We start from the raw sequence: 13,041 nt of genomic DNA, 5'->3' as shown, positions 1-13,041 counted from the left end.
AATGAAAACCTCATATAAGCATACAAATTCTCTCAACAGAAATAAATTATAAACAATACAATAAAAATTAAACTTAATTTAGCATAGTTGTTTGTTTTTAAAATAACTAAAACACATTTAAAGTTTAACAAATTTTGGTCATTTGAACACAAACTATTCTGATTGGTGAATATTTTCCTATACAGCAATTCAATACACCCTGAGTATCACTTCTCAATATGGTTCAATACATATCACACTAAGGAAATAAAGATGTTTAAAATAAAGAACCTCACATCTTGGTGTCTAGTTCATTGAAATCTAACAGTTCAGTTAGTTTATGTCACGGTGGGAGGACCCTTTATCTACTTTGATTTGGTCTATGTGAATCTGGTTAGAGAACAATTATGCTCCAGCACAGACAGCAACGATGAGGTGACATCAGTACTTGCAATACTTTGTACAGTAGTAGTCTCTCTTGTGTCTGACTGTGCTCTACAGCTTCTGTATCATTACCTGAAATTTTCAGGCAGTCATTGAAGATACTTCAGCTGTTAACAATACTTTTTATTCCCACGTTTGACAAGCCACCTCTGATTAAGCCACATGTAAATGATAGATACTGATGATTTGTCTTTAGATTGTCAATTTGTTTCTTGAATACTGTAGCCCAAAACCTTTACATATAAACTTCATGATGTCTAATTCATCCTTAAACCTTGTAGTATCTTTCACTTTTCTATCAATCCTTGTCGTCTTGGAACCCCATGTTTTCCAGCTTAGTAATACATCGTCCATTTTCCACTTCCCCTTGCTCAGCGGACTTGTATACTCTGGACACCATCTTGTTATGGAGAAGCAAAAACAAAGCCTCATCTGCCATTTCCCACCGATTCTTCCAGTGCCAATTAGTGCAGAGCTCAGTGTTAGTCCCCACTATGGCCGCACCACACCCCCTGCGGCCTACCCGGGTGCCAAGGTGGTGTAAGGCCTCTGTGGACCAACTGCGTCTCTCTCCAGGGCCGCAGCCACTGGACCACAGACCCTGTGACAGCTCCACACCCTTCCAAGACAGACATGTTTTAATAGTTTAAAAGAAGCTTAACTCCACCTTCCTAAATCCTCATGTTTTCCTCCCTCCTCCTGTTCTCCCTGCCCGACTCTCCTGCTACTCTCCCAATGCTCCCAGTTTACTCAGGAAATCTTGTACATTTCCCCTTCTTGGCAGATTCATGTATGTCTCTCTTATGGTCCTTCTTGTTTCCTGGCTTCTCTGGGGTTGTGGACTATAGGCTGGTTATCCTTTGCTCTATGTCTAATATGCACTTATGAGTACATAGCATGTTTATATTTCTGTGTCTGGATTACTTCACCCAGGATGGTTTCTTCTAGTTCTCAGGAATTCACATGGATGACCACAATGAAGAATTTAATAGTGAAGAGGGTACCTTAACTGTCCCTCCCCTGTAATTAGACTGATGACTACATTAATTGTCATCATAGAACCTTCCATCCAGTTACTGATGGGTGCAGATGCAGAGATCCACAGCTAAGCACTGAGCTGAGTTCCAGGAGTCCAGTTGTAGAGAAGGAAGAGTGATAATATGAGCAAAGAGGTCAACACCATATTGGGGAAACCCACAGAAACAGATGACCCAAGCAAATGGGAGATCACTGACAGCTGGGGAACCTGCATGAGACCAAACTCTGCCCCCTAAATGTGGGTGACAGTTGGGGGGCTTGGACAGTTTATTGGGCCATTGACATTGGAACCAGTAATTATCCCTAGGGCATGAACTGGCATTTTGGAGCCCATTCCCTATGGATGGTTGTCTTGGTCAGCCTAATACAGGGGGGAGGGCCTTCTTAGTGCACCAAATGACATGGCAGACTTAGATGATTCCCCATTGGAGGCCTCATGCTCTCCAAGGAATGGATGGGGGTGGTGAGGCAGGGAGGTGGTGAGTGGAGTGGGAGAATGGAATGGAGAGGGAACTGGGATTGGTATGTAAAATAAGATTGTTTTAAAAATAAAAAGAAAAAAAAAAGAAGCTTAAGCTATTAAAATGCTTTATAGTGTCCTTTGGAGAGCTTTACTCCATGACTGGTTATCAGCACAGATTGTAATCTTTTCGTTGTATTTTTCCAGAACTAAATGACCCATGAGTTTCATTCTCCCACGAGAAAACCATTCAAACTTTATACATGTGTCATAATTATACATGTGTCAGATAAATGAATATTCTCAACGTCTCTATACATAATTGGTTTTAATGAAGACATGGAAGCAACAAATTAATGAATGCTCGTCTCTCATCTTGAGCATGGGGGTAGAGGTGAAAGAACAAATGTTTTCTTGCTAACCTGGCTGCATTACCCTGAGTCTTGGGGGGAAGGAGGTGGAAGATGGATAGAGAAAACATCTGGCTCCATGTGAACTGTAGGGATTGTGCAATAAAGATATAATTACAAACATGTCAAAGAATCCAGTATGAGCTGCTGAATTTGCAGAGTCAAACATAAAATTGGCACTCTAGGGGACCGTGAATATCCTTGGACTTGGTCATCATTTTTATAGCATTTCCTTTACTTCTTGGTGATTTACTAGAGTGATCCCCTTGTTCCTGTATATTTGGCTCTTACTAAACTGCATTTCTCACACATTACTATTGTTTCTCTTTAGGCTGTGCATGGTAAGCCTTCACCTTCTGGTTACAACCTTACTAGAGAATATTCCTGTGATGATTCTTAAGGGACCCTGATGTGTAGTGAGGGACATACAATTTCTATTAAGTATTCTTAGACTATTGTGGGTTGGTTTATACATAATCCTACATTAATCAACTCAATACACAATTGTAATGGGACTCCCTCTATCACCCTGACCCCATTTGAGAAATCAAAACAGGATATAGACATCACTCCAGGACCAGGGAAAAAGAATGATCCAGAACATTGTTTCTAGTTTGCACACAGTACGACTATACTCAGGAAATCTTATCTAGGATTTAACAGCTGTTATGACTTTAGTCCATAATTTATAGCTTCATAAAAAGTGTCAATCCTCTCCAAGTTTTTTTTTATAATTTTCTGTGAACAGCTATTTATTTTGACTTATTTTTCAGTGAAACATACCTCTTGAATGTTGGTCTGTCAGGCAGGCAGGGTCTAGGCTGAAACAGATATGTATAACTCAATTTTAGTCTTTAAGTAAATTATACTGAAGGGACTACTTATAAAGGTGTGGACAGAATATAGGGAAGCAACTCAAGACAGGGTGATGCTTGTGAGATAGTCTAAGTGCTTCCTACTGGGCAGAACATTGTCCTGTATCATTTATGGGGAAACTAACTGGAAGTTGTTGACAGTAGAGCTAAAGGAACAAATTGAAGGGATTCATCCATAAGGATAGTTGTATTTCATATGACCATTGTTATTATATTAGTCAATTTTTTTTTCCTGTGACAAGGTTAATGATCAAAACAACTTAGGGAAGGGAGGAGTAACTTTTTTGTTTTGTTTTGTTTTGTTTTGTTTGTTTTTCAAGACAGGGTTTCTCTGTGCCTTTGGAGGCTGTCCTGGAACTAGCCTCATAAGAGATCCACCTGCCTCTGCCTCCTGAGTGCTGGGATTAAGGGCATGTCCCAACATTGCCCGGTGGGAAGAGTAATTTTTGTCCACACTTTTAAGAGGAGGCAGCTGGACACACTGCCTCTGGAGTCAGGAACCTGGGAGAGATGGATGTTCTTGCTCGGCGTGCTTTTTCCTCTTGATGAAGTCCAGGACCTCAGCCATGGAATGATGCACACACATTTAGAGGGGGGTTGTCTTCTCAACTCAGTTAACCTAATCTTGATAATCCTGCACAGACATGTCCAGAGGTGTGTCTTTTGTGATTCTAAAATTATCGAGTTGAGCATCAGTATCAGCTATCAACTACCAACAACTACCAACAAGTTTGGCAGTGCTGCTATTGCCTCTATTGTGGGACTGAGGTGGCCTCTGTGTAAGGAGCTCATTACAAACATGTAGGGACTTGAAAACTTAACAGCTTGGACAAACTAATCCTCTGAGCCAAAAGGAATGTATCAAATAGAACCCTTTAGTCATTGTTATGGAATGTTTTAAGGTAATGTGCTGCAATAGTATCCCTCCATAGGTAATGGGCTCTGAAAGTCCATCTGTACACTAGGGATAAACACTGGCTCCACTGTTAGTGGTCCTGTAGACTGCCCAGACCTCCTAGCTGGCACCAACATTCAGAGGGCTTTTTTTTCAGTCCAATGCTAGTTCTCCAGCTTTACCCTAGGGTCTCTGAGCCATCGTTAGGTCAGGTCAACTGTTTCTTTGGGTTTTTCCAGCATGGTCTTAGCTCCTTTGCTCATCCCTCCTCCATCTCTACAATTGGATTCCAGGATTATGTCTCAGTCCTTAGCTGTGCGTGCCTGCTTCTTCTTTGATTGACTAGGTAGTCATCAATCTCATTATAGGGGGAGGGCATCAAAGGCAGCCTCTCCACTACTGCCTAGATTCTTAGTTGGGGTTATCCCTGTGGATCCCTGAACATTTCCCTAGTTCCAGACCTCTCTCTAAACCTATACTGCCTCCCTCTACCAAGGTATCTCCTTTCTTGCTCTCCTCTATTCCTCCCCTGTCTCAGTCTTCCTGAAGGGTCCAGATACATTCTTAACACATAATTGGCCAGCTTGTTGTTCTGGGTGCCTGACTACAATTGATTATATAATAGGATCCATGTGGCCACTGGATTATGGTTAAAGTTGGATAATATCAAAATGACCAGTGACAAGACAGGTAGACTTTTGTGCTTCCTTGAAAGCAAAATGCATATGAAAACAATGAGCAGGTACCAAATTATTGATTAGCTAGAGGTTCATAAATATACCTATACTTTCACTGCAAAGCAGATTGCAAAGTCAGTTTTGAATGTCCCCTCAGGAGATTTATTTTCCAAAATTAATATATGTGGCCCTTGCTTGAGGCCATGTGCTTTTTGGGTGGGACTGGGAAGACTATAGAATTTTCAAAAGTGCAGTTTTTATTATGAAATTGATAGTTTGATATCTTAAAAATATTTTTGAGAGTTAAGGGAAAAGAGTCAAACAGGTCACTATGAATGTGCTTGGTGCAGAACAAGAGGGCCATATATAAACTGCAGTGATTGCTTCAGAGAGTAACCTGCATAGAAGAGAAACCATGGATGCACAATGAATGATTCCTGAAGTGTCACCTACACTGACCTCCCCCTAGCAAAGTTTCAAGTATTTAATACCCATCTGGAATAGAATTTACACCAATAAAAGGGGCAAAAATGCCCCCCCAAACCCTCACACCTTTGTCTGGGGAGCTATTGGCATCTATTTGATGGCTGCTGAGAGACAAGGCCACTTTTCTTTGGGGATATGGCAGTTAGGAGGTTGTCAATAACCCATTGGATGGTCCCATGCCTATTAACATATGGCCAAGAGTAATTGAAATCAATGTCTCTTAATAAATATAATATTATCTTAAAAAGAAAAGTTCAGTTTTAGCATATTGGGTGATATTGAGTATGTCTGGAAATGTATGATTTTCCAGTAGTGGCTTTTGTAGTCTGATAATAATGAAAGGTGATTCTGAGGTTAAAATTATTTTTATATTTATTGCTTATCATGGTGACACACCTCTTTAATTCCAGAAGTCTGGAGGATGAGGCAGGTAGACCTCTGTGAGTTCAAGGCCAGTGTGGTCTACAAAGCAATTTCCAGGATAGGCAGAGTTACACAGAGAAACCCTATCTTGAAAAACAATTAAAAATTACTTACAATATTTATGGTAGGCAGCGATTCACAGTGCATAGTGACAATGGGTTCTGGCATTGGGGTGCTATTATGATGTATCCTTTTTCTTTACATTCTATTATCATTTTCCTCTTACTGTAGGAAAATTTGGAATTAACACCTGCTAGGGTTTCAATTATTTCTTCACTTTTGAAAGTCATGTTGGAAATTAAATCCTCATTATAAGACATTAAGAGTAAATATTGCCTAAGAGTCAATATTAAGAAACCATGTCATGATTAAGGTACCCCTGTCATAAATAAACCACTCTATTTATGTAATTAATGAAGTGATGCATTCATGGGCCATTTTAACAGTGGGGATTCTATAAAAGCTTCTTTTCCTATTACTGTACTAAAATGTCCTTCATTAATGTCACAATTGACCTATTAATTGATTAAATCAATGACTTATACTACTCATAAATTTTTGTCATCTCTCTGGGCCTATTTTTTCCTTTGGGAAACTTGAGTGACTTTTTTTATTTTGTTTCCCTTTTTTAATTTAAATTAGAAACAAGCTTGTTTTACATGTTAATCCCAGTTTCCTCTCCCTCCCCCACTCCCCTGCCACCCACTTAAGCCCTATCCTATATCCTTTTTGCTTACTCTCCATGGGGGATCTTCAAAGTCTGTCATACCATTTGGAGCAGGGCCTAAGCCCTACCCTATGTGTCTAGACTGAGAGAGTATCCCTCTATGTGGAGTGGGCTCCCAAAGTCCATTCGTGTACTAGGGATAAATACTGATCCTTGAGTGACATTTTATATTCACAACTCCTCTTGTTTATATTTAATTTATCCTATTGTTTTCCTGTTCCTTGAATTATAGGCTGAACTCTACAGTAATACATCTTGATTCAAGTATTGCTGTTAATTGCTAGTGTTTCCTAAATCTATATATCTAACCCTTTTATAATGAACAGTTCAATCTTATGACAACATACCATATTTTCCCTCAACCCTGTTTTCACATAGCTATCTTTTTTGACATGTTTTTCTTTTTGTATTAGATATTCAACTAATATTTGTTATAAAATAAAAAAGCACTTCATTTTCTATATTTTCCAATGTGCTCTGACTTTTGGTTTATTCTGAGTTTAGAACAACCTAGGTATCTTTGATTCATTGTTCTTAAGTTCCAAAAAAAAGGTTCAGTAATACCTATTTTACAGTATATTTCAAATATGATTTCCTTATTGCTATTGTACAAATTTTGGAAATTTCATTATATTTGGCACTTCCTAACACATACTGTCCTGTCATAGTAATTATCTTTTAATACATACATATAACCCTCATTCAGAAAACATTATGAAATCTTCATTATTTTCAAATAAATATCTTAACTTTTTATATAACAATATTTAGGATTCCAGATCAAATTTCCTACATAATTCTTCTCAACTTCCTGTGGAAAAACAAAAAACCCAGGATAATTAAAAAAATTCTAAAGAGTAAAAAGAGTAAAAGAATGGCTGGATGTATTACCATCCCTGATTTTAAGCAGAACTACAGCTCAATAGTAATAAAAGCCATAAGGTATAAAAGCAGACATGTTGATCACTGGAATTGAACTGTAGACACAGACATAAATCCACACACATATGGCCACATGAATTTTGATAAATAAGTCAGAAATACACACTGAAAAAGAGACAGTATCTTCTACAAATAGTGCTGATGATAAAACTAGAGAGAGAAAACTAGAAGATTGCAAATAGATCCATACTTTTCACCCTGAACAAAACTCAAGTCCAAGTACTTTTCACCCTGAACAGAATTCAAGTCCAGGAGGATCAAAGTCATTAACATGAAGCTATTTATGCTGACCCTAATAGAAGAGAAAGTGAGGAATAGCCTTGAACTCTTTGGCACAGGAGGCAACATTCTGAACAGAACACCAATAGTGTTGGTACTAAGATCAACAATTAATAAATGGGACCTCATGAAACTGAAAATCTTCTTCTGTAAGTCAAGGGATACCATCAATTGGACAAAGCAGGCTACAGAATGGGAAACAACTTTTACCAGCTCCACATCCAACAGAAAACTAATATTCAAAACATATAACTCAAGAAACTATATCAAAAACAAAATAATCTAATTGAGATATGGAACAGAACTAAACAGAATTCTCAGCGGATGACACTCAAATGGCTGAGAATCACTTAAAGAAATGTTCAACATCCTTAGCCATCAGAAAAATGCAAATAAAAACTACTTTGAGGTTCTACCTTACTGTAGTCAAAATGTCACACAAGTGATAGCTCATGCTGGTGAGGATGTAGAGCATTGGCAAAACTCCTCCTCCATTTCCGGTGGGGGTGCAAACTTGTATAGCCATTATGGAAATCAATATGGTGGTCCCTCAGAAAGGTGGGAATCCATCTACCTCAGGATCCAGCTATACCACTCTTGGGCATATACCGAAAGGATGCTTTATCCCACCACAGGGACACATGTTCAACCATATTCATTGTGGCTTTATTCATAATAGCCAAAAACTGAAAACAACCTAGATGTCCCTCATGTAAAGATGGATAAAGAAATTATGGTACATTTACACAATGGAATATTACTCAACTGTTTAAAAATGCCATCATTAAATTTGTAAGCAAATATAAAAAGATCATCTGGAGTGAGGTAACCAAGACCTTGCATGATAAATATGGTAGACATTCACTTATAAGTTGATGTTGCCTATTAAGGAAATGATAACCAAGATATAATCCATAAATATGAAGAGGTTCAGTAAAGAGGAAGGATCTGGGGGGAAGATACATTGATCACCCTGGGAGGGTGAATTAGAATAGATTTTATGAACAGACTTGGGGGAGATGGGAAAAGGAGCAGGGAAATTGGGTGACAGAGAGATTGGGGTAGAGAGAGAGAGTGTGTGTAGAGGGAGATGGCTGGTATTAGGGAGACATTTGGTTAAGTGTGAAAAACCTAGTCCATTGGAGACTTCCTGGCATGTACGAAGGTGATCTTAATGAGAACTCCCAGTAATGGGAGATACTGACTCACAAATGGCTATCTCCTGTTGCCACTCAATCCTTCCAATGTCAGAATCAGGTTGCATTTAATTGAGTTGTTAGCCAAGGGGGTCCCATAGAAATTCCCCAAACCATCCAGGCTATTGCTAAGACAATGAGTTGCTTCCTGCAAACTGACAGTGGGGTCCCATTCCCAAGGATAACATCCACACAACTCACTGAATTTGAGCTGGTGCCTATATGAAGAATTTACCCTCACATTCTAGTCTTTTTTATAGGGAAGGTAAGCTGCAGACTATCAAAAGAGAAACATGGATACCAACCCAGCCACAAAACTTTTGTCCTACAATCTGTTCTGCTTCCAAAATAGGTTAGGACAATTGTGAAATAGAGTTTGTTGGAGTAACCAACCGATAACTGATTTGACTTAAGGCCCACTCCACAAGAAGAAACCCATTTCCAACACTGCTTATGTAACCAAGAATCAGACACTAGATAGCCCAAAGAACTAGGTTCAAACCAAACACTACTGGACAGAAAAAAAAAGGAATAAAGACATAATCTGCTCTATTCATGGGCCAGTCATTATTAGAGAGGCTTACTCTGGCACTAGATAGGTATAGATGCAGAGATTATTGGACAGAGTCTAGATGAGAAATCTCCATCAAATCCCTCCCCTCAGAGCTCAGAGAATCCTGCTATAGAAAAGAATGTAAGTGTCGGGCTTTGGGGGCACACACCTTAAATCCCAGCATTTGGGAAGCAAAGGCAGGCAGATCTCTGTGAGTTTGAGGCCAGCCTGGTCTCAAGAGTGAGTGCCAGGATGGGCTACAGAGCTACACAGAGAAACCCTGTCTCAAAAAAACAAAACAAAACAACAAAAAAAAAGAATGTATGTGCCAGAGGGGATGGAAGACAACAATGATTCAAGGCCCTCTGAATCAACTAAACAAGGGTGATTATGAGCTCAAAGATGGAAAGCAGCAAGCACATGGTTCTGTCTGGGTTTGCAGCACATTCTCTGTGTATATTTTATAGCTTTCAGCTTAGGATTTTTATGGGACCCCTGACTGTGAGAATAAGTGGGTCTCTGACTCTTGTGTCTCCTCTTGGGACTCTTTTCCTCAGGTAGGGCTGCTGTGTCCAACTTCTACGTGATGATTTTTACTTTATATTGTGTTTTACTTTGTTATCTCTCAGAAGTCTGTTCTTTTCTAGTGAGAGACAGAAAGGGAGTTGATCTGGAGGGGTGGGAAGGTGGGGAAGAACTGGGAGGTGTAGAGGGAGGGAAATATGATCAGTATATATTGCATGAGATAAGAACCTTTTTTCAATAAAAGAAATAATTAAAATAGAAACCCTCCCAAAACAAGAATATTTGGGCTTCTGTGGGCTATTTCCCTCAACAATTACATCCTTATAACTTTTTGTATATAATACTATGCTCATTGATCAATATATATATATATATATATATATATATATATATATATCAATAAGGAAGTTGAAATATTTTGAAAGCATTATCAACTACCCTGAGAATTATTATGTTTCTTTTCCCTCACTCTCACATATTTCTCTTAAAAACATCACTTTAAAAATTTCCTGAGTATCCTTTGGGTATATGCCTAAGAGGATGAACTAGATACCAGGACACTTGCTCAACTGTGTTCATGGCAGGTTTATTTATAATAGCCATAAACTGGAAACTATTCAGATGTCCCTCAGTGGAAGATTGGATAAAGTAAATGTGGTATGTTTATACAATGGAGCATTACTCAGTTGTTAAAAACAGTGACATCATGAAATTTGCTGCCAAATGGATGGAGCTAGAAAAGAACTTGCTGAGTGAGGTAACCCAGATGAAGTAAGACAAACATGGTGTATTCTCACTTGTAGGTGAATATTAGTCATAAAGTAAAGGCTAACCATGGTACAATCGACAGACACAAAGAAGCTAACTAACAAGGATTGCTAGGGGTGGTGGTGGGTAACAATGAATCTCAATGTGAAGGGGAAATGTAACAGACATTATAGGTGTACTGGAGGGAAGGCCTGGATAGGGTGTGGCCATTGGAACAGAAGGCATGACATGGGGGTGGAAAGTGGGAGAGAATACTGGGAAAGACAAATGGGATTAGGGATGTTGTTGGGATAAGCTAGTACAATGGAATCTCCCAGGAATTTATGAGGGGTAAGACTCCTAAGACTCCTAGAAATGCACACTATAGAGTCTGAACTGGCCAACTCTTATAACCAGGTAAGACTTCCAGTGGAGTAATTGATACTCCACCTAGCCACATAACCTCTGGCCTACAATTGCCCTGCCTACAAAATATGCTCAAACAAAAGTGACACAGAAATTATGCAAGTAGACAACTAATGATTACTCCAGATTCAGATGCATACTACAAGAGGGAGCCCACCACTGACCCTGCCTAGATGTCCAGGACCCAGAAGCTGGGCAGCCCAGAGACCTAGGATAGAACCAAACATGACTGGCAATAAAAGAAAAAAAATCCTTCCTCTTCTTCTTCCACAGGATTGCCAAGGTCCACCTAATGTTTGGCTGTGAGTCTTTGCATCTGTTCCAGTCAGTTTCTTGATGAAGCCTCTCTGATGAAAACTGCCTGGCAAGGATATATGAGTATAGGAGATTGTCATTAGGAGACATTTCATTGACTCTTGGGGTCACCATTTTGCCACTTTGTCAGATAGTTTGACCGCTGCATGCTGGAATTTTTGCTCCCCAGAATTAAATGCTCTTCTTGATTGTGTAATTGTCTGGCGGTCTTTTTGGGGACATTTTGTGGACCCTTATAATAGTGACTCATGGAGACTGAAACTCCAACCAGAAAACTTGTATGGGACCGACTGGGGCCCTCTGTGCATGTGTTGCAGTTGTATGCTTGGTCTTCTGTGGAACTCCTGGCAGAGGGAGCAGGAGTTGTAGCTGACTCTATTGACTGCTCTTGGGACCCTTTCTTCCTGCTCGTTTGTCTAGTAGAGTCTTATAGGAGAGGATGTGCCTAATCTTGTTACAACTTGATATGCCATGGCTCTGTAATAGTCACAGGAGGTCTGCACTTTTCTGAAGGGAAGGGAAAGGAAGTAGTTGAGGGAGGGAAGATTGGGGTGAAGGACTGGGAGGAGAGAATTGTGATTGGACTGAGAAAAAGTAATAATTGATTAATTTTTAAAAATAAAGTATATTCACTAAATAAAAAATTTTCCAGAGCATAATTTGTTATCTTTGTTCAGTTTTGTTATCCTTTATATATTTGAGCCTTGTGTCATGCCTGTTACATTAAAGTGGCTTTGAGAGCAGATAAATAAGAATTGGGCTAAGTGAATGAAAGATAGTGAAAATTTGTTCTCCCCATGCCAGTTTTATGGTGTAATCGGCTTGGTATGAAGCATCCATAGCTTCAGTTTCCCTTGATAGAAAATGCTGGAGATGTGGATTTATAAGAAAACACAACTCTTGTTTGCAGTATCAAGAGATGGAAGAAGGTAAAGATTTCTCAGTGAATCAGATTGGTATAATAAATTCATGTGACAGGGGTCATGTGCCCAGGCAGCCAGTCAATAATGGCTTATTCACTCACCTCAGAACCAAGGGTCAGCTCTGTCTGAGATCCTCAGTCAACTTTAGTCAGAGGAATACTTCTTCTCTACATGACTTTTCAGGTTTAGTTAAATTATCAAAAATATTAATTTGTGTAATCCCTTCATAAGCCTTTTATGCAACAAACTAACCCAGTTGAAGTAAACTATAAATTGTCACTTCTTCTTTATTTTCTAGTTTGTTTTCCAAAGAAAATACACAACTAAAAACAAAAGTATTTCTATGTACATACAGGCTTTCTAGCATTACTGCATTTTCATAGATGGATGACAAATGGTTTTAAACAAGGGCAGGTTATTCCATTGTAACCTTGACCCAGGAAGGCCAAGGAATGTATTGTTCATTACATGAAATTTATTTTGCTGTCCTATTAGCTATGCTTGCAAGTTTTATATCCAGCTGAAGTTTTTCAGGGACATACTCTTCCTGGAACACTGAGCATGTTAATACAGACAGATATTAGAACTGTAGAACAAATTTTGGTCAACATAGAAAACATCAATAAGGAGAAAGGAAGAAATTGGAGAGAAAGATGGTGGGGCAGAGAGAGAGAGAGATGGGTGGGTGGGTGGATGGAGAGGGGAAAAAGGACATTATATA

General features: G+C 39.0%; 1 pseudogene; it reads right to left on the bottom strand.

Moving 5' to 3' along the window:
- Positions 1-474: 474 nt before the first annotated feature.
- On the bottom strand, positions 475-862 carry LOC100774211 (annotated as a pseudogene).
- Between the last annotated feature and the right edge of the window lie 12,179 nt (positions 863-13,041).

Source organism: Cricetulus griseus, chromosome 5 (assembly GCF_003668045.3).
Source record: "Cricetulus griseus strain 17A/GY chromosome 5, alternate assembly CriGri-PICRH-1.0, whole genome shotgun sequence".
In the NCBI taxonomy this organism is placed as follows: Eukaryota; Metazoa; Chordata; class Mammalia; order Rodentia; family Cricetidae; genus Cricetulus; species Cricetulus griseus.
The sequence above is the reverse complement of the archived record's forward strand: the minus strand, read 5'-3'. Positions and strand labels throughout refer to the sequence as shown.